Genomic DNA, 24,580 nt, shown 5'->3' on the forward strand with positions numbered 1-24,580 from the left:
CATGTTACATGAAATGTCGGCTCATTTCAACACTGTACAAATAACAACACCGCCTTTCAGTTGGTTTTGCGATGTGGCACTTAAACTCTCAGTTTGTATAGAGTTAAATTTATCTTAATTCAAATAGCAGCTTCCTGCTGTAGTTATTATATCAATCTCAGCAATTTGAATCTCCGTGCCAGTTTTTCTGGACACAAACATAAAAGTTTTCCTTCGCTGTTGGTACACAGTTAAAATATACTTGATCAAGCTTTTAAAACACTCCCATTCAAATTACTCTCGGACACAAGCAGTGTTACGCGAGATTGCATTCACTTTGTGAACGGATACAAATGGGCAAACATTGTTCTCTAATGTTTAACGTTAACGTAGGGGAGTCGAATATCAAATTTGATTCGGCAGTGGAACACGCACTGGCAATCAAACTATATGAAATATGAATACGGGGGCTTTGATAAATAGATTGAGGAACACGCTCAAAACTATTCTTTATTCACCGATTTATATCCCTTTTGAAACACTGACAGTTTAGCTCCGTTCAGCAAACAGTGACTGAGATAGCGTTTGAGACACTGGAACACGCAGTGAAATCAAATCAGCTATAAAACAAGGCATTACACAAATGAGGAACACGCTCAATTTCTACCTTATTGTACGATCTCAGATGTTTACTTTTAAGTTCACTTACTGCTGTTAACATTGAAGAGACGGACTTGAGTTAAAGTCTCCTCTAGCTCCTTTCATTCAAGCGGGAGGGCGCGCGCTGCTTACGTCACGGGTCACACAAACACACTCACGTCTCGCTAGCTTCTCGTCTTTCATTCCTTTAGCAAAATCAAAGATTAAATAACTTTGTTTATGCTCACAATTTAGATTAAACTGCCTGCATTCTCCACCATTCATGTAAGGGAAACAGGTCAATTTAGCTCAAAGGGAATCATTTAAGATTTAAAAGGGAATTTGAACAGAATCACTGTTTCACGGCTGGTCACGGAGACGCCCTGCGATTCAGTGAACTAGCCGTTTAACATCAAATCTGCGCTGCATACTAATATCCAAACTATAGTGAAAACACTATTAATTAGCACAGTAACAAGATCGGCAGTTTAAGACATTAACTTGTAAGCACAAAACACAAGATACTTCTCTTTTCAATATGAATAAGGCTTTATTAGATAAATCTAAGACATATAAACTAATCTAACACATAAACGCACGCACACACACATTCACACAAGTTGCAGGAAGGTCGAAAGTTAGGGAAAGATGAGTTTAAGAGAATGGAAATATGGAATTCCAAGTTTACAGCAATACGTTAAATTGCATAGACATGAACAACCATCAATCACGTAATTAGCGCTCGCATTGAGTTCCTCAATGGGGTTAAAATTATATTAGATACACCAGCACAACAAATATCTGGGAATACGTTGCCTTCGTTTGCAGTGAAAGGGACTCCAGTTGAAAGGGGTACCCCGGTGTCGCTGATTGGCTGGAAGTTCAGTTGGCTGAAGTGACGTCTTGGGGAGCCCGTGCTTGGGCGTTGGCTGAAGCTGGAGTTGTGTGGCTGGTTGGAGTTCAAACGCGCAGACGAGGTCGACTTTACAAAACTTAACTCAGAACATGAAACTCTCAAACGGAAAAGAAAAGAAATAAAGTTTGACGAGACTAGGTTGTGTTCCTTCTCATCGTGGCATAGTAGCAGCAGGCAGGCCGAAGCACGCAGGAACCGCGCTCAAACAGTGATGACTAAACCGCATGGCTAGAAGCTACAAGCTAGCAGACGCATAGCTAGAGACTAGAAACAGACATGGCTAATAGCAGCAGCAAGGGACTAAAAGCAGACTAAAAGCAAGGCATGACTGATAGCACAAGCAATGCTAGAACTAAAAGCCGACATGGCTAATAGCAGCAGCTAGGGACTAAAAGCAGACTAAAAGCAAAATTTCATGGTGTCCAAAGTATTTAAACTTCCTTGTTGGCCACCCCTCAAATGTTGCCTTGACCAATCAGATATGGTCTTGGGTCTGGGGTATCATAAATAATTTGTTTATCTTACCAAGCATGTGGTTCTTGCCTCACAGGGTCTAATTTTGGACATGATTCCTATAACATGATTATGATATATTTTACAAATAAATGATTGTCAGGACAATATCAAGCAAGAAAATTTGATTATATCAATACTAGACATGACTATGTATCCTATAGTTATCAAAAGACATACACAATAAGTGATTATACATGATAGTCAAAGGTGTGGGTTACACATAAATGAATATGGAGTTAAGCAATGGAACGATTCATTTATAAGTCTTTTTGAGTTCATTCTGGTCCATATATAATGTACAAAAAGCAGTTTCTTTGCCATTCTCTGGCAAAGGGACTTTTCTGTGAAGACAAAGGTTTAAAGCCCTTCCCCCTTAGGAATTTCAGTCTGGTTCTGCTGGCTGGGGGGAAGTCAATGCAAGTATTTAACTTGATCTCCTGGGTTTACATGTGATGTCCAGCATTGCATTTCAATCACGAACAATAAATTTGACAATCTCTTCTTCGAATTAAAATTGTCAGTAATTGTTCTATTGGTGTTAATGTTGAAAGCTGTTGTGTGAACAAGTTGGTTGGTTGGTTATCTTGCTTGGTTCTTGTGGCACTAGAACTGATTTATGACTTCCTGAGGAGTTCGGCTCTCGTTTCAATGCACACAGCTCTGATAGACTCTTTAATTTGTCTGGTTCGACTCATTTCTGCTACAGCGTTGAAGACAGCGTCTGTCTTCTACGTTCCCATCGAAAACTAATACATTATAGTTTTTTTTTTTTTACAAAAGCGATTACAAAGGAAATGTTTACTGTTCATGTTTTTTTTTATTGTATGGAAAAATCCCATTTGAAAAAAAAAAAACAGACCGCCATTACATTTTTCCTCTCGCGCACCACACTTTGGGAATCCCTGATCTAAACGATCATGAAGTCGCTGAAGAATATACTGATTTAGATATTATTAAATTATAAGAAGAGAAAGATGCATTTCAATGTACAGACAATATATTTACAAATTAAACAACGTTTCTAAATATATGATGTTGTTTATCTTGATCGAACTACATTGCTTCGACGTAGTGGTTAACAATGACTAGGCTACTATACTATATGTTAGGCTATTATATGTTATAAAATGTATTACTGTAAGAAAGTACACACTGACCTAACAGACATCAATTTATAAAAGAAGATTATTTAGAATTATAATTTCACAACTCTGGATTGCAGTTTAATTTATAATTACTGTAACTGTCCTGATACAACTGTATTTTTTTCTAACTAGAAAAACTGTCTTGATTGAATGTGTAAACGATAAAATGTGTAAACTCAGACTTTTATGAAATTAAACTAAACTCTTACCCGTGCTTTCCGTTCTTCATTCGCTATGCTGGGTTGCGTTCAGCCCCGGCAAAACGTTGCACAACGTTTTTTAAACCGAAACGGTGATGCGTTGAACACACTGTTCTGATGACGCAGCCCAGACTAAATTGCTTCCATAGGGTTGGGGCGGGTTAAGAAATTGGCACTTTATTGCAGGGCGGGTCACTAAAAACATCATTTTTAAAAATCCATTTATGTTGCATGGAATTTAGTGGTGGACATTTTGATTCTTTCAGGAGATTCATTGATTTTCAGTTCTTTCACCAAAATGATTCATTCAATGATTCGTTCTGTGACCATTTCTTCATATTACACAAATACGCCAGCTGTTGTCGAAAAAGAGTCTTATATGTTATGTCATAAGTCAATGAACATATTTACTTGTGACAAAAACTGATTTGGCTTTATTAAACTGTGTGCATGATTGCATTAAATAAATAGTCTAAATAAATTGTTTAGATTAACAAAGCACAAGGTTTTATCGGGGATTAAATGTGGAGTTATGTTCTGTATTCTAAATATGAAAACAATAGTATGTGCACCAATAACTGCGCTTTGTATCTGCTGATTGCTGATCAAGATTTACATGCTTGGCCGACTGACCCTTGTAGGTACTCTCATTCATTTCATTCACGAACGAGATGTATCAGATCATTCAACTCTTTCACCTATGAGAAGATCATATTCTTTCACTACATTCAACAAGTCACATGCTCCGACCGTCACATCTTGAGTAACTCTTTTTGACAGGATGAAACCGTTCACAGAGCTGTTCACGAGCTGCACATGTGCTGCTAATAAGGCTCGCCCGCTGCTGTGGGAGGAACTTCATTGAACAAGAAATGAGTCTTTTACAGTCTATGGTCAGTGGATTACGTAAACGAGAACGATTCGTTCACCTAAAAGATTTGTTCACGAACAAACCATCATAGTGCAATTACCTATAGCCTATACAGATAAGTTTACGATATGAAGGTCTAAGTAGCAACGTAACTTCCGTGATGTCCCCGATGCGCGTGGTGGGTCGGGGCGGGTCAAGAAATTTTACTTTATTTGCGGGGCAGGCTGGGGCAGGCCAAATAATTTAATAAAAGCGGCATCCGCGGGTTGGAAAAAAACCCGACCCGCACATCACTAACGCACACATAAGATATTGTACATAAAAGATGTTAACATTTAGTCCACAAGACAAAGAAAATGCTGAAATTATTAAAATAACCCCACTCAGTGGTTCTTAATTTGGGGGTGAAAACTTTTGGAATTTGAAGATTAAGGTAAATTGTTCTTAATTTGTGAAAACCTTTGAACACGATGAAGATGGCCAAATTTGTCTTATTTTGTTGAAATATGATTTTTTTTCCCATTTATCTCTGCCCTTCGTAAGCAACAAAAGATACTTGTATGTTTTCCGGAACACAAATTAAGTACAATTTACCTTGATCTTCAAATTGCAAAAGTTTTCACCCCCAAAATCTTAATGCATCTTGTTTCCTTCTGGAGCATCAGTGAATGTTTTAATCTTTTTTAATAGTTGTGTTGGAGTGCCTCAATTGTCCTTAGTGTGAAAAGATGTATCTCAAAATCATAAAGTCACTGCTGGAAAGGGTTAAAATATGCAAATATGCTGGAAAACTGAAGAATCTGCAGGACCTTAAAGATTTTTCTGAAGAACAGTTCTCAGTTTAACTGTTCAGAACAAACAAGGGACTCATGCACAACCATCACAAAACAGAAATACAGTCGTGGATTATCCGGTAACAGCACACAGTATTAACCAAGGGTTCCTAAACTTTTGAGGGGGTTATTTTGATAATTTCAGCAATTTTTTTGACTTGTGGACTAAATGTTAACATCTTTGTTGTACAATATCTTACTCCGGACAGTACAAAATAAAAAATTACATGCATTTAGTATGATCTCTCTTATTTTTTGAAAATTACTCACATTTTCAAAGATTCTGCAAAGGGTGCCTAAACTTTCCAGCCCCATTGTGTATATCAAAGACCTATACACTCTCTCTCTGGTGAAACAAATGAAAAATATTATAAAAGTTAAATTTCTATTAGTAATTCCACATTGCCATAGCCCATATACCTCTATTCATACAACAGCAATTGAGTTTTTTTTTTTATACAGCGAGCACAATCGCAAACAATACAGTTGAGATCTCATGACAGAACACAGGCCGGCTGAATGATGCTTTCTTTTAGATGCTAAACTTCAGCTTTGTTTGTTTTTCAGATCATCTGCGGTGGCGCTTCCACAATGAGGAGCAAGCGTTTGTGTGCACATGGTTGCCAGATTGCTTAAGATGAGCAAAACGCCAGGAAGAAAATGTATCTATGTAACAGCGAAGCTCTGATTTCGAGGATTTGAACTCTTGATATCTGGCAACCGTACTCACGAAAGTTCGCATAGTAGAGGGGTGTAGAGCAGTCTGCATTAACAAAATAAAAAAATATATATATATCTTCAACATGATCTTTACCTAAGATCCTAATGATTTTCTTTTTTTTTGGCTATTGCTAAAAATATAAATATAACCCAGCGACTTGAATGGTTTTGTGGTCCAGGGTCACATATTATTATTATTTTTTATCTTTGTCTAGATGGAATCAGTAATCAGTCCAGGGTGTTTAATAATGTATATACAAAAGGGTTTTAAACAAGGTTTTATAATGGAAACCTACTTCACATAGAATACTTTGCTGTTTGCACACAGGCACTTTTGTGTAACACAGATGTAGGACTGCTGCAGTGTTTGATGTATCTGGTGTATAAAAGCAGTGACTAAGATGTAAATATAATTTTTGGGTTTCATTTTGTATTTTACTTTACCAGCTAAAAAAAAAAAAAAAAAAAAAACTAAACATGGTGTATTGTAAAATAACTTCAAGAAGCACTGTAAACTATCATGTGTTAAAATTACCCATATTTGATGTTCCTCTGAGCTAATGGGAGAGTCATTAAGTGATTGTGTAGTGGCTTATTGTGCACTTTGACTTTGGGCTTCAAAAAGGTTGGCATATATTCAAGCAATTATTTCAGACTCCGTTTAGTAAGGAGAACCCAATTATTTCTGTAGACCCTTGTCTACATTTATATGGAAACTTTGTGTTGGACAGCCATATATTTTTGATTAAAGATTTTTACAAGCTTTTATCCTACTATTTGAGTGTTGTGGATATGGACTTACTTTTATCTTCATCTTTTTTTCTATTTCCTTGATTATGTTACTTTTATCACTCCTTCACTCATTCCTGCCTGTACTTCTTTCTTCCTTTCAGGGGTTGACAAGATGCACTGGACCCGGAAATGAGAGTATTAGACCTCAGCAATCCTATTCTCCCTCCTTTTTTCTTTCTTATTCTTTCTTTCTCTCTCTCTTTCTTTTTTTCTTTTATTTTAGTAGCCCATGTGTGACTCAAAAACTTGAAAATATATTTAATAAAACAAAAGGTACACAAGAAATAAATAACAGAAATAGACATCATGAGTGGAAAGAAAGTACCATAATGATGAATGGCTGTGGTGGGAAAAGGTTTTATTTGTATTTATTTATGGTCTGGTTGGGCACATCATAACTGTCTTTACTAGCATGAGTGTCTGTTTTAAGAATCTGTGCAGAATCTCCTGTACAGGACAGATACAAAGGCAATGATAGTGATATGATGCAGGTTTGTGTCTAAAGATGGATGATGCAGTAAGACTTTGAATCACTTTTTGCTCCTCCCCCTCTCTCCCCACACTCCCACTCCCCTGATTAGACTGATAATAGGGGAAGCAAGCATCACCATTTTATAAAAATTTCCCAAGTTTTGGATGTTTGGGTATGCTCTGAAGTGGAAGAAGATTCCATTAGCCTTATATTTCATTGAAATAATCAGACACATACTTCTGCCTTTTATATACTCAGTCTTGACCTGTAGTGCTTTGCTTAATGCTTATCGTTCATGTTTGAAGGACAAAGAATCAAGTACCCCAATTCTTGGATTTTAAGTTTGAGGGTTTGATTTGAAAAAAAAAAAAAAATGGTACTACTACTCCCCTATAAAATCAGTTGTATCCCATGCAGGACTGCTTTTACAGTCATGCACATTTCCCCTGACTTGTCTACAGTAAGTTAAGTTTTTGTTTGTTCCAATACTGTTATTAAGACAAAAATAAATACAAATTTGTTTTCTAACAAGATAACACAACCCAATTTTAAAAAGAGTACCTAAATCATGTCTTTATTTCTGTTTGTGATTCATTCCAGTTTTATAATATAGCGACCATATATTGGCTGATGTTGGCAAACTGAAAAAAAAGGCATTAAAAGACGAACTGTTGGTTGGTAAACTATTAATGTAATGTAGGAGAATAATATTTGTATATTATTAGCATTTTTAACACTTAACTTGAAGTTAAAATATACAGACAGTGTACTATCCAAAAAGCTCTGAAATCTGCAGAAAGTTGAAATTGTGGCTTGTTCAACCTTTGGCTCTTGAGTTTTTTGTTTTGTATGTCGAACCCCTAACAAAGTAGCACCTTTTTTTTTTTGTTTTTTACCATCAGAAAACCATGACATCTTTTCTTTGATTCATCAAGCGTAAGAACATTCCTTATTAACAACGTTTATAAAACAGCAATATTTGCTGCATGGGACATTTATTACACTGTAAAAAAAGAAGAAAAAAAAGAAGATGAAGTGGCTTTTAGCTCTCTAAGGTGAGCCTCCGAAAATAGTTTTCTGTAGCCTGGTACCTTGTCAAGATCATACTTTTAGAATTTAGAGACATTTTCCATGGTGAAAGCCTGAAAGGACACACTGTGCAGTGTGAGGGAGGAAAGCATGCCATGATGCTGGTTGAGATTAATTCAGGAATGGAGCCTAAAACATAATAAAGTTAATCTATCTGTCAGTAATATAAGAAAGCATTCATAAATTATATATTTTGTTTAAATGTAATTCTTTTTTTCTTAAATTTAAAATTGTAAAGCAGCAACTAACAATGTACAGTTCCCTTTCGAGGAAACTTCGAACTGCGTACTCTAGGGGTCGCTTTGGGGAACACCTTGTCGTGACTGAAGAATAAATTGAAAAAACACCAACTTGTTGGCCGGCGCGACTATAAATAAGCACCGGGAGAGCACGTCATTATCTTCTTCATATTCACTGCAGGGTTCCCACCCTTCTTGAAAGAACTTGAATTTCAGACATATGGATTCAAGGCCTGGGAGTACTTGAAAACTAACATAGGTCCTTGAAAGTGCTTGAACTAAATTTGAAATCAGTTGTGTTTATGCTGCTATTTTTAAAATTGTCCGATATGTGCTTTTGTCAAAAACAGAACTGAACAAGGGGGTTATCTGTTTGATCTCTCACACGATCGTGCTCAGCACCGCAAAGTTGATTCTGTGCTTGCTTGATCTAATATTTTTTTGTTTTTTTAAATGTTGTAGATTTAAGTAGCAAATGAGAATAGCAAAAAAATCAATGCATATATTTTGAGACAAATGATGATGAGACTTTATGATTTTCCTTTTGATTATGATAAAGCCACGGTTTTTAAGAAAGAATATGTAAATGTATGGTATTTGGGGTGAAAAACACCTCCGCTGTAGCGACTATAGGCGCCCTGAATAACATGATAATTATTTGACGGCTGACTTTTCCATTTTTTGACATGATATGGTTAGATTCAGTTGCTAAATACCATATTATTTTGGGTGTCCTTGGAGATAATCACCATGTTTAGAATGAAAGCATCATATTTAAAAACATGATATTAATGTTTACGCGCCGCAAGCTTCACATGGATGATTATATATCTATAGCACGTGGACGTGGTCGCATTAGAGTTAGTGAAGGGAGACGTCAAAGACTGGAGATCGCGTTGGTTTCATATGGATTACTTTATTACTTAATATTTGTTGTCAATAAACATGTCAAGATTTCTATAGAAATAGCTCTCATATCTCTTTGTGGAGTATTTGTTGAGTTTCAGTTCATTTTAATAAGCATTTATAAATGAAGAACACGCAGACCAAGGCTGCATACAGCACACTCTGTTTGTTTTCTTTATTTTATAAATGCACAGTTTTCTTATTATGTGTGTATACAAATAAAAGTACACCATTTACAGCTTTGATTGATGTATTGCTCTTACCTGTATGATCAAAATGGAAAGTGCATTTTAAGTTATTTTCGGCTATGCCACAGAACGCCTTTACGCATAGACTGAACAAAAAATAGTTGTTATTTTTCAAAATGTGCAGAAAATAGTAGAAACCATACACACAGTTTCAATGGAGGGACTGAAAGCTCTCGGACTAAATCTAAATTATCTTAAACTGTGTTTCGAAGATAAACGGAGGTCTCACAGGTTTGGAACGACATGAGGTTCATTTTTGGGTGAACTAAAGCTTTAAGTATTATCTATGGGGCTGTTTGGGCCTTTTACCCTGTGCTGGGGCGCCTCTTCCCCCGTGTACGGTAAAAGGCCCCCCTTGCCACCTCATATATTTCCTGCTCCTGTATTTGTCCTGCATATGTATCTGCTCCTGTATATGTCCTGCTCCTGTATATGGCATATAATTTTCCACATCATTGAGCCGCTATCAATATGCGGGGTATTTTAATTTATTGAGATTTTAAAGCTGAATTTTTAGCATCAGTACTCCAGTCACACGATCCTTCAGAAATAATTCTGATTTGCTGCTAAAAAACACTTATGATAATGTTGATGAGTAGATTTTTTTCAGGTTTCTGTGATGAATAGAAAAGTCAGAAGAATAGCATTTATCTGAAATAGAAATATTTTGTAAAATGATGTCTTTATCATCACTTTTGTTCAATTTAAAGAATCCATTCTAAATAAAAGTATAAAAAATAGACTCTAAGCTTTTGAATGGTATAGGGTATAATGTTGTGAACGCTTTTTGTTTCACATAAATGCTGAATTTTGTATCCTTCTATTCATCAAAGAATACTGAAAAATTTACTCATCTGTTTTAAATATTGATCATCAGCAAATTATCATATTAGAATGATTTCTGAAGGATGTGACACTGAAGACTGCAGTAATGATGCTGAAAATTCAGCTTTGATCAAAGGAATAAATTACATTTTACAATAAATTCAAATAGAAAACAGTTGTTTTAAATAGTAAAAATATTTCACAATTGCTTTTGCTGTATTTTGGATCAAATAAATGCAGGCTTGGTGGGCAGAAGAGACTTCTTTAAAAACATTAAAAATCTTATATTAAAAAACTGTAGACTGGTAGGCTATATGGATTACAGAAATGTTATATTGTAATGTTTTTTATTATATTGTAATTTGATGTGTGTGTGTGTGTATGTGTGTGTGTGTGTGTGTGTGTGTGTGTGTGTGTGTGTGTGCATAATTTCTGTCCCCCTCACTTCTGAAAAGATGGCTACGCCCCTGCACGTCTCTATTGAGTGAATGTGCAAATGTTTAATGTTAACAGGTTTTGCTATGTTATTAAATCATTTAACAGCTTTTTATATAAAGAAAGCGGAGACAAATTAATTCTTAATTTAAAAATTCTTTAAAAACCAGTGTAATGCATTTTTTATCAATGTTTCAGAAACTGCATTTGAATATTACCAGTATTGAGTTTAATGGATTTCAAGTCTTTTAAACACGACTGTCTAAAACGGTTTAATTTTATAAAACCTACACATTCAAAACATCATTATTATTCTGACATTACTTTATGTAAATATTAAATGAAAGTGAAATGGTAAGTAGAGTAAGGACTTTCATGATGTTATGTGCTGGGGGTGTGAATTTCAAAAGTGCTTGATTTTAATTAAATGGTGCTTTAAAAATCCTTGAAAGTCCTTGAATCTGGTGTTCATGAAAGAGTCACTGACTGACTGTCACTGACTATTTTGTTTGAAGCGTGCATCTGAAAGAACCGGTAAGGGCAATCTTTCTCTGTTTATCATGGCGACAACTAGCAAGCGTTTAGATGATGGGTGCATCGGTGTCTGTGTCATTTGACACCCGATGACACACACGATCTTTGCGTCCTTTGTTTGGGTGAATTATCCACATTATCCACATTATCTGTGGAAGTTGTTTCTTTCTGCAGGGGAAACTTCCTCTCGTAATCTCCTTCTTTGCCATCTAAGCCCCTTCAGAAAATCATCTCGCTTAAATGGCAAGGCATACGCAGTAGCAGGTCAGGCTGTGGCTTTATTACACACAGTGCTGGTGCTTCAAGCATATCAGACTGATCTGCTAAGAGACCTGGATAGAGGCAGGGGCCTTTTTCTGATCAGGTAGCTGAGCTGCGCTGCACCACGGATCTCTCTCCATGCTACCAAGCAGGCCGCCTCCGCCATGGGCAGGGCTATGGTGGCCATGGTGGCAGCGGAGAGACATCTGTGGATGAACCTTGCAGGCATCGGGAGGAAAGAAAAGGCTTTCTTCTCGATGCTCAGGTTTCGCCTTCTGAACTTTGAGTGATACCGATTTTTAACTTCCATTTAACTTTATCCTCCCCTTCCTAATTCCACTTTAACCACCTGCGAGGTCTCCACCTAATCGAGGTTAGGTGGAAACCTTGCATAACAGTCTCCTATGCTGGACCTATAATGTTTTTATGGTTCTATGTTCATAGCAGCCACCTTACTGATGGTTCAGACTAAAAGGAGGCGCCCCTTGAGCGGGGATCCAGCGCAGGAGGTTGGGTGAGTAAATGTAACCCTCTCAGTATATACTTACGTTTATTAAATTGTTGGTGGTTACGTGTCTACTAATAAACTCTGTGAGTTTCCTTTGCAGTGCTGAGTTACATTGATTACTAAACACTTTCCAGCACCAGCCATCCGGCGTCATGTTCCGGTATTAGGCGGCTGAGATGACAGGTTTCTGAGGGAGCCTCCTTGATCATCAGGCCTGGCACAGCACTGCAGGGAATTTCATGGATGTCCCCCCAGGTCACCCCGAGGGGTCTCCTGGCCACTTAGGGGTGCTGTCGCATCTAGCAGGAAGTGGAGGTGGCAGTTACAGAACTCTTCTTGTATATGCTGCCTCAGGTGATGCTCCCCTCGCCCGAGGTTTGTAAAATTGAACTTGCCTCTCCCGTGAGATTCAGTGCCTCTGTGATGCTTAGGAACCTTTAAGTACACACGCTAAGCTTTGTGTACTTTCTCAAAATCACATGGTGGTCAGTGTGCACGTGAACACTTTTTACTTTCTAAAAATCCACAAGCGGTAATTTTGCACTCAAGACTCTGCAAACTTTCTGAAATCCTGTACGATTCTCGTGGTAATTTAGCAGCACTCCCCTTTTTCCAAAAAAGGTCCCCTATGAGCGCGCTACTCTGAGCTCTGAGTTCTCCTCTCATATGAGACTGAGTTCTCTGTTTTTTTCCCCAGAGCGCTGCAGTATTGTTTCCATAGGCAGCGTTCTTGTCCGAATCGAAGTGATACCGATTTTTAACCCTCTGGAGTCTAAGAGGTTATCAGGAGAAAATAGCCTCATAACGCGTATATGCGTTAATCAACTTCAGAGGGTTAACTTCTGCTTTTATCCTCCCCCTCCTAATTCCACTGTAACCACCAGCTCTCCACCTGATCAAGGTTAGGTGGAAACCTCGCATAACAGTCTCCTATGCTGGACCTATAATGTTTATGGTTCTATGTTCATAACAACCACCTGACTGATGGTCCAGACTAAAAGGAGGCGCCCTTTTTTCCAAAAAAGCGTCCCCTATGAGCGCGCTACTCTGAGCTCGGAGTTCTCCTCTCATATGAGACCGAGTTCTCTGTTTTTTCTCCAGAGCGCTCCAGTATTCTTTCCATAGATCAAGTTGATGACTCTCAATCATACTGTTTTGAGATGCAACATTCCATATATGAGCTGCTCTATCAGAGGGCCACGAGAGCCCCTCCTTAGAACAGTATTTGAAAATCCATGCTATGGTAAGTGTGCACGTGAAGTCTTTGCACACTTTCTGAAATCCACACTGTGGTAAGTTTGCACTCTAGTATTTTGCGTTCTTTCTAAAATCCTATATGGTGAGGGCTTTGCGTGGTTGCTTCGTGCCCTTTCTTGAGTTGGCAAAAGCCCCGTTCATCTTGGGCGCCACTCCACCTATGTATCCTCAGATACCTAACTAAACATGGTATTTGCTACTAGAGAACTGTCGAGACAGCTCTTTCAGCAGGCGTATGCGTAAGCTAGCGGTAGCCCCTGTGTGAAAGGCAAGACTTGGTAGAAAAGCTAGGTTTTTAGCCGTATCCCTTTAAAGGAATCTTTCCTGATTCCAAGCCTTCAGCTCTACCCCGGGCCGAGGCCCTAACAATTAAGTTGGGTATTTAGCTTTGGCCTTTTGGCTGTAAGGGGTACTGTCAAAGACAGCCGTCTAAACGTCCCATGGGCAACTCCCATGGAAATGGTAGAGTTGGTACTTAGTGCTTGCCATGATTCTGGTCTGCACTCCCTTCAGCATGGCGGTGTGGGTATACTGTTCCCCAAAGCGACCCCTAGAGGACGCAGTTCGAAGTTCCCTCGAAAGGGAACTGTCTCAGGTTATGTATGTAACCATAGTTCCCTGGGTAGGGAACGAGACACTGCATCCTCTAGCTCCCTGCCATGCTTCGGACGCAAGCTTCAGATAATGACGTGCTCTCCCGGTGCTTATTTATTATAGTTATATATTATAGGTAGTGATGTCGGAGGCTTTCGCCGTATGCTTCAATGTATGCTTCAGTCACGACGAGGTGTTCCCCAAAGCGACCCCTAGAGGACGCAGTGTCTCGTTCCCTGTTTTTACATAATATCTGTTTATAAAATATTTCATTTTTTTATTTTCATTCTTTTATATTTTTAGTGAACAGTTGCACTCACTCAGCATGGAAAAAGAACAACTGATAAATCACAAAAATCAGAATAGTTATTAGGGTTGTGAAGGTGAGGACATTTTCCCACTGGTTAATCAACATGTAACAACTTCGATAATAGCTTGTGTTGACTGCGACACATAAGACTTTAATTATATGCCGTTAAAGGATAGTTCATCCAAATAAAATAAAATTAGCCATATATTTACTCTCCCCCAAGGCATTCTAGGCATGTGCGTTAAGTTTGCAGGAAATTTGCAGGAGCTAAGCACTTTTAGCTTAGCTTAGCATAGATTGGATCTGATAAGACCGTTAGCATTTTGCTGAAAAATGACCAAAGAGTTTCTATATTTTTTCTTTTTAAAATTGGACTCTTCTTTAGTTACATTGTGTACTAAGACTGAAGGAAAATTAAAAGTTGCAATTTTCTAGGACGATATGACTAGGAACTATACTCTCATTCTGGCGTAATAATAAAGGAAATTTGCTGCCATATCATGGGTGCAGCAGGTGCAATTATATTATGCAGTGCCTAAAAATAGTCCTCAGCAACCATGCTATAGCTGCAACTACACAAACTAGCTGGGAACTAATTACTGGGTGCTACCGCTAGACCAGAAGATCAGCTTAATGGATTCAAAAACGATGAAACTTAACTGCTTAACTCTAGGGAAGTTGGAAAATGAAGCTATTTTCCAAAAAAAGAAAGAAAAGTGAGACTTTTTTACATGCCAGAGCCATGTGGAGTAATTTTATGATAGATGGATAAAAAAAAAAATTCTGATTCAGAAACAGGGGCACCATTCACTGCAATTATACAGATTGGAACAGACAGGACAATGTAAAATATAAATATAACAAATCATTTTTTGGCTCCTGTAAAATCATACTGTGTTTATGTCTTATCTCTTCTTGACTTTATCATCACTTTAATCCATTTTGTACATGACCTGGGAACAAAGGTTCACTTAAAGGGGGAACTTAATGTCTTTTCTTACTTGAAATATACAGTCACACATTGTTTATTACAAAAAATCTGTACCAATATCATGGACCATAAGCATCACTTGGCCACAGAGTATAGTTTGGGCTCCTCCTCAATGCATTCTGTAAATGTGGTTATACACTCCACACTAAATAGGTACTTCACGATGCCGTAGAATAGGGGTCGGCAACTAGGGATGGGCGATATGGCCTAAAAAAATTATCACCATTTTTTCAGGTATTTATTGTGATAACGATACAAATGAAGATCATTTTTTTTTTTCTCCAGCTGTGCGAAAAAACACTGACAATCTTCTTACAGACTCCCACAGCTCTGTCAATCCCTCATGCTTCTCTCTGCAAAACAACAACAAAACTATTTGTTTATTTTTAAGTATTTATTTATGTTTCTTTTGAATAAAATAAATACAATAAAAAAACAAAAACAAAAAAAGTTAAAAGAATAGTTAAAGTTAAGTTAAAATAAAAATAGATGAAACTTAAAAAATAATTGAACATTTATTTTCTTCAATTTATTTATAAAGCACATACTAATACAACAAAAGTTGACCACAGTGCTGTACAAAAGATAAAATAACACAATCATCAAGACATTTAAAATCAGGACCTTGCCACAGACAATGTCATACTCTAAGCGACACTGTTAATATCCTATCATACCATTAACACAGCACTAAATGAGCAAAAGCCAGAGTGAAAAAGTAAGCTTTCAAATGTTTTTTATACTCTATAAGAGAGGAACATTTCCTGATATAATGAGGTAAACTATTCCACAGCCAATATTAAATGCACATAATATAAACTTTAGCTAATGTAATGAATTAACGTTAAAAATACTGCAGTCACATTATTAATGCAGAAACAAATTCATAAATACAATTAATATTAAGCTCATGTTTACTCCGTGTGCATGCATTAAATATACTGACACAAGAGAGAAAGAGTAAACTTACCAAAAGCAACTTGTAGACAATTGCCAAAGCAAGACAGTCTTGTCCACATGTTTAGAGTGGCTGCTTTTACTACATTGGCCCCGCTGTCCGTTGTCAGGCACACTTGTTTCTCCTCATGTAAATTCCATTCTTGAAGAAACTGCTTCAAGCAACTCGCGATGTTTTCACCCGTGTGGTCATCTGGGAATAAACTTGTCTGGGTGCAACAGCTGTTCAAACTCCAGTCACTCGTTATGTAGTGGAGCGTAAGGCTAATGTATGGCTCTGTCGTTCTGCTACTCCACATAAGCATAAAAATCTGCCATTGACAGTGATGTTTGAACTCTACCGCTGCACTCTTCATACATCGTTGGCAGGGCTGTTTTGTAAAAGTACTTCCTTGATGGCATGTTGTATCTTGGGTCCAGTTTATGGATCCTTCGCTTTGATCCTTCTTTTTCGACCGTTTGGAATGGCAACATATATTTTGTCAAACAAAACGTGACTGCTTCCGTCAGTGCGTTCCATCGCCAACTTTACGACCGTTTTTTTTTTGCATATTATGGTAGTTTGCTCCTCATCTGATGTAACCAAACCAGTTACAAATTTTGGAGTTAGCTCCTAGCTTAACAACAAGCTTCTCTTCAGCATCGCGTCCGCCTTACGCCATTCTTGTTTTCACTCCGCACGTGAATGGTGAATCGGGGGCGCGCGCGTTGCACTTACAAAACTACGTCTTCAACTAGACTTATCGTTATTATCGTGAGGAGACTAATTTTTATCGTGAGGAGACTTTTCAATGGTATATCGCAAACGATAAGATCTTGCCCATACCTATCGGCAATCTATGGCACGCATGCCAACAGTGACACGCAGAGGGATAGTCAATGGCACACGAGCAATAGGGAAACACCGAAGCTGAGTTTAGTTACTTAAAAAAAAAAGTGATTTTACCCCCCTCCTTGAGAAATATAATGTAGCGATTCAGTATCGATTAATAAAAGTCTAGTGGCAGCGCTGACAAGTTTCAAGAGGGTCTGACTGCAGACTTGTTTGCACTCTCAGACTTGCATTCTCAGACACTTGCGCTACCGCTAGTGACATCACTTGCAGTCTTTTTTTTATTTTGTTCTATTTATTTATTTTAATATTTACATTTTATTTTAAATGTAATATTTATATATTAAACCAGACCTGATTTGCGAAATTCTCTCTTTAAGCGATTTCCTCCCATAGCAAACAAACACTGAAGTGCCTTGAAACAAGCAAAGTTATTCTATGTGGTGACGTAATTTCAACTGAAACAGGAAGAGAGGGCGGGACATGTATATTAAAGTAGCCAACAGTGCTTTGATTGTGTCTGCTCGGGCCAGAGACGTTTAGTTTCGTAAAGCCGCATTTGACAGCCACAGTCTATTAGATTATCCCCTAGATTCAATATGAAACTCTTAGTAAAACAAAACAGTGGTCATTATCATGCTGAGGCAGTGTAGTTGCAAAAGTTTTTAATAAATGCAGACTCGCGCATATGATCAGCTCCGTACGATTGTTTCTCTGGATCAGAGCCAAAGTCTGGATATGTGCTGCCACAGTTTGCGTGAAACCAGACCTTTTTGCACCAATCGAAAGCATATTTACACTTTGTGAATCATTCCCTATCACCTACACCAGGCTATTCAATTCGTTTCATTTGAGGGCCAGATGGGGGTGGTCATCCCAATGTCTTTTTTTTTTTTTTGAAAAGCATATTCAGCTATAAAATAAACAAATATTATACCAACAATAACATCTCTGAAAGGTTAACATTAGTGCTATCAATCAATAAAAAATATCTAATCAAACACACATTAAGTAATTAATAAATATTTATAAACTGCACATTAATATATTTATCATAATATCAAATTGAACCTCCAAATTAGTGAAGAAATAACTTAAAGATGGTTAAAATCTGCATAAATATAGCAAAATGCTCCTCTTTATAGTTATTTTTCTAACTGACTGATGAGCATATTTTAACCGAATGGTTTTGCTGGTGGGACATGTCCCCACTACTTTTTTCCAGGGTCGATATTGTGCCTACCACTTTTTGAAAGTAATTGAAAAATATATTTTGTGTTAGGTATGTATAGAAGGCTCAAGAAAAACAAGATCAACAAATCATTTTTCATAATCTAATTAGGGTGATAAAAAACAACTCATAACTCATGCAGTGCAATAATGACATTTACATTTAATCATTTAGGCAGACGCTTTTATCCAAAGCGACTTACAAATGAGAACAATAGAAGCAGTCAGGTCAACAAGAGAACAACAACAGTATACAAGTGCCATGACAAGTCTCAGTTAGTCTAGTATAGAACGCATAGCCAGGTGTGTGTGTATATATATATATTTTATAAATTATATTCATATTTTTTTTATTTTTATGAAAAAGACAAGAAAAGGAAAAGTGCTGGTGTTAGTAGGTTAAGTGCAGGCGAAAAAGATGAGTCTTTAGATGTTTCTTGAAAATGAGTAAAGACTCGGCTGTACGAATTGAGATTGGGAGGTCATTCCACCAGCTGGGCACAGTCCAGGAAAAGGTCTGTGAGAGTGATTTTGAATTTCTTTGGGATGGCACCACAAGGCGTTGTTCACTTGCAGAGCGCAAACTTCTGGAGGGCACATAGGATTTAACCAGTGAGTTTAGGTAAGTTGGTGCCATGCCAGTGGTCGTCTTGTAGGCAAGCATCAGTACCTTGAATTTGATGCGAGCGGCTACCGGTAGCCAGTGTAACCTGATGACGAGAGGAGTAACATGAGCTTTTTTTGGCTCATTGAAGACAACCCTCGCTGCTGCATTCTGGATCATTTGCAGAGGCTTGACAGTACATGCAGGAAGGCCCGCCAGGAGAGCATTACAATAGTCCAGTCTGGAGAGAACAAGATCTTGGACAAGAAGTTGGGTTGCTTTCTCTGAAAGGAAGGGTCTAATCTTCCTAATGTTGTATAAGGCAAACCTTCAGGACCGGGTCGTTGTAGCAGTGTGGTCAGTGAAGCTTAATTGATGATCCATCACAACTCCTAGGTTTCTGGCTGTCCTCGAAGGAGTTATGGTTGACGAGCCCAGCTGTATAGAGAAGTTGTGATGAATCAATGGGTTAGCTGGAATCACCAGGAGTTCAGTCTTTGTAAGGTTAAGCTGAAGGTGATGGTCATTCATCCAGCTAGAAATGTCACTCAGACAGGCTGAAATGCGAGCAGCTACTGTCGGGTCATCTGGCTGGAATGAGAAGTAGAGTTGGGTGTCATCAGCATAGCAGTGATGAGAAAAGCCATGCTTCCGAATGACAGATCCTAAAGATGACATGATTTGCAGCTGTTACATTTTTTGTAATCTTATTGTAACATTTCATTTAAAAAATGGAGCTATTTCTTGTGCTAAGTAGGCCTCTCCTGTACTAAAGAATTTTTGTAGTAAACTAGTTGCATGCTTTATTAAATTGATTAATATATTACTTTTTAATATATAGGCATGCTTGTTAGGCTAGAGCCTATTCCACGCTCAAGCTAGCACATACACTCTTAAAAATAAAGGTGCTTCAAAAGGTTCTTCAAGCGATGCCATAGAAGTACCATTTTTGATTCCATGAATCTGAACGTGTCAGGGGGAAAAGACATTAATTATTAATTAATTATTTATTAATAAACAAATGCTTTTTGAGTTGGTGCAAAGACGACAAAAGTTTTTATAAAGCACGTTAGAATAGACATCATAATGGGTTGTGACATTTTCTAATCAGTTTATATTTATATGTAGGCTAATTCCTGATCCAAGTATCAGGAATTATAACATTAATTTTTTTTTTTTTTTTTTTTCTCTTTATTATTTTATAATTACAAATAATACAACCGAACTGTCAAATTAACGAAGACAACGACGTAAAATATTTGTTAATGAACATTTTTTTATGCGACTAAGAGAGACGTTGATGAGTTAAAAATAATATCTGATGACGGATTGTGACTAGATTTATGCAGCGTTTTCGTTAACTAGACGAGACTGGACTAGCATTATTTGAGGACTATTGAACATTCAAAATGTATCCTTTAGGCTATTTTCTTTCATAAATTCCTTGTCATTGGATTGCGATCGGATAAGGGCCATTCGCATATCTATTCTCAATATGGCAGCCGCAGTGGATGGATAGGCTAATAAAATGCAAGCTAACTATCTGAAATAATGGCATCAGCACCCGAAGGAGAAGGAATGAGGTGACCAGATGTGCCGATCAAGGGCAGTCACAATTTGTTGTCAATTAAGTATCTTCGATCAACTATCTTCAGGAACACTTCCCATAACACCTGATGTACTTGCTACATCATTAGAAGAATGGCATCTACGCTAATATTAGTCTGTTTCTCTCTTATTCCGATGTCACCGTAGCCACCAGATCCAGTCTGTATCCAGATCAGAGGGTCACTGCAGTCACCCGGATCCAGTACGTATCCAAAACCAGATGGTGGATCAGGACCTAGAAAGGACCTCTACATCCCTGAAAGACAGCAGAGACCAGGACAACTAGAGCCCCAGATAAAGATCCCCTGTAAAGACCTTGTCTCAGATGACCACCAGGACAAGACCACAAGAAACAGATGATTCTTCTGCACAATCTGACTTTGCTGCAGCCTGGAATTGAACTGCTGGTTTCGTCTGGTCAGAGGAGAACTGGCCCCCCAACTGAGCCTGGTTTCTCCCAAGGTTTTTTTCTCCAGTCTGTCACCGATGGAGTTTCGGTTCCTTGCTGCCGTCGCCTCTGGTTTGCTTAGTTGGGGTCACTTCATCTACAGCCATATCGTTGACTTGATTGCAAATAAATGCACAGACACTATATAAACTGAACCAAGATGACATCACTGAATGCAATGATGAACTGCCTTTAAATGTCATTTTCCATTATTGATGCACTGTTTTCCTAATGAATGTTGTTCAGTTGCTTTGACGCAATGTATTTTGTTTAAAACGCTATATAAATAAAGGTGACTTGACTTGGCTTGAGAACAGTCTTTTGTTCGTTATCTGGCTCGGCTCGGTGTTCATCTTCAGTTCTCTATACACAGCAGTTCAGTCAGTGTACTGTTTGAGTAAATGAATTACTCCGGGTTATTGGTTTGTTTGAAGTCAGAGGGAGTGTCAGCCACATTAAAAAAGTTAACAGCTTAAGTCATTTGTGGATTAATGTGTATTGGAGACGCAAACCGTTTGAAAAACAATTTAGTTTGATTTGGTGAACTGGTTCAAAAAGATCCGGTTACATCAAATGATTTGTTCGCGAACCAGATATAACAAAATGCTTTGTTTTGAACTCTCTCACAACAGACACAGAAGACTAGACAATGTTGAATAAAGTCGTAGTTTTTGCTATTTTTGGACCAAAATTTATTTTCAATGCTTCAAAAAATTCTACCTGACACTCTAATGTCACATGGACTACTTTGATGATGTTTTTCTTACCTTTCTGGACATGGACAGTATACCGTGCACACAGTTTCAGTGGAGGGCCTGAGAGCTCTCAGACTAAATTGAAAAAAAAAAAATATCTTAAACTGTGTTCCGAAGATAAATGGAGGTCTTACGGGTTTGGAAAGACATGAAGGTGAGTTATTAATGACATAATTTAGATTTCTGGGTGATCTATCCTTTTAAGTAAAAATTTGTTTAGTTTGTATCTCTATTGTATTTGTCTTATTGTTATTATATATATATATGCATACACACACACACACACACACACATATATATATATGAAAGAAGTTGCTCCTTTTTCACTTCTGTTAAATGGACAGTTTACCCAAAAATGAAAATTGTCATAATTTATTCAAGATTTTCCAAATGTATTCAAATGTCTCATAAGCTTAATTGATTTGGTCTAAAGAGATAAGAATTAATGATTATTTTAATTTGAAACCTACATATAAATTAGCTACCAAAATACATTTTGGTAACTACAGTTTGGCTAAAAGTAATGACTAAAAGTTGACAAAAATGCAATGACATTTCCTAGACTAAAACTATAAAAGACTCAAATGTGACTAAGACTATTAAGCATTTTCGTCTCAAGACTAAGACTACATCAAAAATTACTGCCAAAATTAACTGCACACTAGAAATACAGAGACCATAATGTTGAGTGGTAAAATAAAATCTGGTTTTCAGAAAAGGAAAGAGAAATGAGAGTAAGACAAAAGAAAGGGTGTCATTCTGTATCACAGTTTTTCACCAAGAAAGGTGGGTAACGTTAGCCTTTACTCTATGAGTGGTATTCAACTGTTGTCCATAGTGAAATAAACTAGCTAGCTGCAGGCTAGTGTTAGCCTACATTTCATCAACATTTAATCAGTGCAGGGAAACGTTTAGCAAGATATTCATATTAAATCATTGTCCATACCCCTTTTAGCAGACTTAACAACAGATGAGTCAGCAGCACCCTCTCCCCATAACTGCACCCCCCACTATGTCCCAGTGAAGAAGGTGAGCAACACTGTGTTAATGACTTGGCATCATTCCAGGTACTCCAGTGAGGCATAAGTGCCTTTCACCCTGTCACGACTTGATGAACCACTGAAACGATTTTGGAAACATTGTTTTAAAGTAAAAATGTTACATAGTGTTGCTTTAAGGACAATTTTATGGTGGCTTTTAATCTTGCATCAAATAGTCAACTATATACCGTATGCAGACTTGCATTTACAAATCACCAGCAGTAAATATTGTGCTGGTAGTAGTATTGAACTAAAAGAAGCAAGACAGTTGCAAGCCTTTGATTAGAGTTATGTAAAGCTTTTGATGGGACAGTTAGGTCCTAGAGATGTGGTGACAACAGCTGCGCAGAGGGGGCCCAATTAGATTTTTTTTTGTCATGGGGCCCAAAATTCCTGGCAGTGCCCCTGGTTTTACTATAGAATAAGTGTTACATAGATCATAATTAATTAATTTATCAGGACTCAAAATTAATTGCACAGAAATACATTTATTTCTTTTTTATTTATTTATTTATTGTTACGCTTATGAAAATAGCCAGCTTATTCAGTCGAGTCTGTTTCTGTTTATTTGTAGTCACAGTAGCCTATATCTCACATTTAGAATGAATGATAATATCTCTATTTTTATTAAAGCTCCCGAACATAAAACATTATATTTTTATGATAGGCTACGTGGAGCTAAACTCTTAAAACGAGACTAGTGACAGATAATGTAAGTTACTAAATAAATACACAATTGTGATAGAGAACAAGCTGATGTCTGATTTCTTCAAAGGGTCACATTTACCATGTTTAATATGGTAATATTAATGCCTAGCGTGCATAGTCTTTTGCATCGTTTATAAATATTTCTGCTTTGTTTAGTGATTATAATCCACATCGGATCAAGTTATTTAAAACACTGCTGCTGTCTTAGTTTTGAGTTTTGAGCTCAACTTATTTAAAAAAGTCTTTAATACTGGTGTTAAAGCTGTTATCTTTCTGAAATGATCCACGTGCTGACGCTCTCCAAATGTGGAGAAACTCCACATTTGTCCTTAACCACTCCTCTAGGCCCAGCTGGCCCGCTTTGGCCCAAGGTTTTTCGTTGGGCCAAAAAACCCTGGCCGTTGGCCCAGATGAGGCACGATCAAGCCCTGGAAGTGACAGTGGAAACGTAACTGGCCCTGGCATGCCCTAGCATGCCCAGTTTAAGCTCAACAGTGGAAACTCGGCCACTGAGCATAGTGGCATGAGCCAATGGCATCTGTGTGTCAGATGTCATGTCACTTAATGTTAAAACTCTGTTGCGTATAAGAAACCTCGAACGGCAACTCATTTGAACTCGACAGCGCTTCAAGTGTAGAGCCTGGTTTATATAGGCCTACTTGTCGTGTCAATTTTTCAATATACTATCATATTGATGGTTTTGATGCTAAAGTAAAAGAACGCTTTTTTTACTTAATTTTAGTTTGCATTACTATATAGTCTATTACTGTTGGTCGCTAAACATTTCTATCGTAAAACAATTTTCTAATACAGTACTACTTGCAGCAAACTCTTCTACAAACTCTAGTTGCATTGTGACAGTGACCGTTAGACCTGCCCTTTTTTGATATGACTGGCCATCTCGATAATTTTGACTTTGACGAATGCTGTTGGACTTCTGAGGCAGACCAACCTAGAGCCCTGCACGGGCCTCAAATTTAGGCCCTAGCCTGAGACGCTCAGGCCCTAGACCGGCCCATGTCCGACAGCTTATCAGAATTACAGGCTCGAGCCCGACCCAAGCCTGTCTTTTCCCTCTTTCTCTCAAAACAGCTTATACTACTGCTCCAGCTATTAAA

The 24,580-nt window shown here is 37.6% G+C and overlaps 1 protein-coding gene across 6 annotated transcripts in view; it reads left to right on the top strand.

Annotated features, from left to right (window-relative positions):
* Positions 1-8,716, top strand: part of LOC113114931 (eukaryotic translation initiation factor 5A-1) — a 42,383-nt gene extending 33,667 nt beyond the window's left edge. For 4 of the 6 annotated variants that reach the window (XM_026282107.1, XM_026282077.1, XM_026282081.1 and 1 more), the window contains exon 6: positions 5,667-6,592. The gene's annotated coding sequence lies outside the window, so the exon portion shown is untranslated. Of the gene's footprint in view, positions 1-5,666; positions 6,593-6,712 lie in introns of those variants that run through there. The other 2 variants (XM_026282089.1, XM_026282060.1) reach the window with 1 other exon arrangement.
* Positions 8,717-24,580: the final 15,864 nt, after the last annotated feature.

The sequence above is a fragment of the Carassius auratus genome, chromosome 2, assembly GCF_003368295.1.
Source record: "Carassius auratus strain Wakin chromosome 2, ASM336829v1, whole genome shotgun sequence".
In the NCBI taxonomy this organism is placed as follows: domain Eukaryota; kingdom Metazoa; phylum Chordata; class Actinopteri; order Cypriniformes; family Cyprinidae; genus Carassius; species Carassius auratus.